General features: G+C 27.5%; 1 long non-coding RNA gene across 1 annotated transcript; it reads right to left on the bottom strand.

Moving 5' to 3' along the window:
• Positions 1-2,075: 2,075 nt before the first annotated feature.
• On the bottom strand, positions 2,076-2,780 carry LOC123219559. The gene is made up of 2 exons (XR_006502889.1): positions 2,579-2,780; positions 2,076-2,387 (listed from the first exon to the last, which is right to left on the bottom strand). It is a non-coding gene; the product is annotated as an uncharacterized LOC123219559 (long non-coding RNA).
• Between the last annotated feature and the right edge of the window lie 394 nt (positions 2,781-3,174).

Here is a 3,174-nt window from a genome sequence, read left to right on the forward strand (position 1 = left end):
TTATTTTTTATTTAAAATTATTTTATTATATAATTTTATATTATTAATTTAAAATTATATAATCGTATGATTATATAGTATTATTAGCTTTTAAATTTATGTTTAATTCGATTATAACCATTTATAATTTTATTGTTATATTCACTTATCAAGATTTTAAGAAATATAAAACTAACATATATGTTTATTATTAAGACTTCGGTGAAAAACGATTTGCCAAATTATCATTTTGCAAGAATTATTTTGCCCGTATAAATTATTTTACAGCCAAACATTATTACATATGTTCTTACAAAATTATCAAACTCTAGAAACATAATGTCACATTGATAACAATGAAGACTAAATTGTAAAAGAAGAAATATTTTCACAATGTTTATTGGGACAAGTCACAATTCACAAGGTACCTCTCTCATAAGGTGATAAACTTGGAAACTAGAATGAACAACCAAGGAGTCAAAAATCCATAAGAACATGTCGCTCTTTAAGATAACTTGGTGAAATAAAAAACACACAATCAATAAGTAATATGGTAAGAGTCAAGTAGCAGGATGTAAGATTTATGACTCATATGACCTTATAAATTTATTTTACCAAGTGTAATTGTATTTATATAATAAAATAATTAATTTTTAATACCTAAATTTTATTGACTAATGTAATAATAAGATTTTTTTGTAATAAAGAGATACAACTATTTATAAGGATACAATATCATAAATAGGAGTTTAGTCATCTCTCTACCTCTTATAACTCTAACAACAACCAATAATAACAAAATTTGATAGATTAGAAAAACTTAAGTCTTTTTCCTTCATCATCAAGACAAGGAATCAAGTGAGAAATATCAAGAATTAATAGAACTAGTAAAATATTAGAATTTTTAGGAAGAAGTCTTCGGTTCGAACTTTTATGATCATTTCTAATCCACCAATCATAAACTCTACCAAATATGCAATAATTATTTGGCCAAAGGACTATTTCCCACCAAAAGTATACCGTTTTCCCAAATTTTTTCCAGTTAACTTTAAAAATTCTATTTGTCCACTTATGGATAGTTAAAATTAACTAAGTTCGTTAATTATCTCATTCCCCCTCTAAACCTTCAAAACTAACAATTTTCCCCCAATTCAAATTTTCAAAAACAACATTTTTCTCTTAGGGTTTCCAATTTTTAGATTCAATTTTTTGATGACATTTCTTCCTCTCTAACGACCTCTAGGTGACATCTCTTCCTCTCTGACAACCTCTAGGTGACATCTCTTCCTCTCTGATACGACTTTCTATCGATAGTTCTCTTCAACGTTATTATCGACGAAGACACTAAGAAGAACCGTCGGAAGGAGACCGCACTGGAGAGAAAGAGAAGTCGTCTGGAGGTCGTCGGAGAGGAAGAGATGTTGCCAAAAAATTGAATCTGAAAAATTAGAAACCCTAGGGGAAAAATGCTATTTTTGAAAACTTGAGTTATAGAAAATTGTTAGTTTTTAAGGTTTAGGAAGAAAAAATGAAATCAAATTTAAGTTTATTTTTAATATTATAGATAAAATGATAATTTTACCCTTAAAACCGTTAATTTTAACTGTTTATAGATCAGTAAATGAGATTTTCAAAGTTAACGAAAGAAAATTTAGAAAAACAACATATTTTGAGTGGAAAATAGTCCTTTGGCCTAATTATTTTCATGATTCTTTTTCTCTATCATTAAGATAAAGGATCAAGTGAGAAACATACTTTCATAGAAAAAGTTCTCTATGAATGTAATTATGACTTACATAATTAACGTGAAATTATGATCATTTTTAATCCAACAATATATACTCTAACAAACATGCAATAATTATCATCATGTTTTGTAATCATAATTCAATAATTATAAGTTATGTCTAACATATATATTGTTAAGGTATGGCAAAAATAAATATTATGTTCTTAAACAAAGGTAGAATGACGCCTTTAATATTGAAATAATTTTTTTATTCAGAGTATGATACTAAATCATTTATATGTTTATATAATTAAATTGAAATTTTTTATTAAATATATGAAAATACAAAAGACCTTACCATAGCGCATGATTTAAGTTTTAATTTATTCCAAAGTATAGTGTAACAAACGCTTGGAAACATCATAGTGGAAAACAAGGTAGGGATTCAAGACGATGAATCCATATCAAAATACAACAATGTAAAGAGTGATTTTTTTATTCATATGAGCTCGCTAAAAACATATTGGAAGCTTCTATTATTTATTAATCGAGAACCTCCGTTTGAGTGATCATGCAGGCGGAGAGCAAACGCAAGGGCAGCATCCATTTGGTGGAGCAGGCGCACAGCACACACAAGCTGGGCAATACGGGCCGCCTTGCAGTAACGCTCGACCGACACCTGCAAATTAAAGAATTATTGATAGAATCTCAAATATAAAATATAAAACTTAAATCCTGTATTAAAAAATATAAATTTTTATCTCAATAATTAACTTTTGACATTTGGTAATCTTAGAGTTAATATCAATTACCCTATTAAAATAATAACCCTAACCATCTTTATGAGATCTTTCAATCTTAAAGGATTACCTTGAACTTGAGCAGCTTCGCATGACATCTGCATCAGAGAGAGCACCATGGCGATGACGAGGAGAGTCACCAGAAAAGATTTTGCGTTGAGTGCCATGATTCAAAGCTTAATTTTATGTAAGAAATATATTATATGGTTAGGCTATGTTATTTGCAAATTTATAGATTGCAGGAGGAACTCTTGCACTCGACAATGTTGGTAGGTATGTAATGCCGAAGTTCTTGAATCAAAGATTGGTTTCCCACTAATTGTTTAACCAGACCGCAGTTATATTCTTAGTTGAATCGTTCAAGCAGCCAGAATCTCATATTTATAAATGTAAATATAATTTTTCATTTACTTTTCTCTCCATATGGTAAATTTATGTGCTCATGATATTTGAATTTAATTCCTGATTAAATTTTCTCATACTTAATATATATCTTTATCTATAACTATAATTATAACGGTATATAAACTAAATATGATTTATAATCTATTTAATTAGAAGATTTTTGTTATAGGTTTAATAATTAATCTTATAATTATTAAATCAAATAAATTTAAGTCAAAAGTTTGATCTTAATAATATAAATTTATATTCTTTTAAATATAA

This window comes from Mangifera indica, chromosome 6 (assembly GCF_011075055.1).
Source record: "Mangifera indica cultivar Alphonso chromosome 6, CATAS_Mindica_2.1, whole genome shotgun sequence".
Lineage (NCBI taxonomy): Eukaryota > Viridiplantae > Streptophyta > Magnoliopsida > Sapindales > Anacardiaceae > Mangifera > Mangifera indica.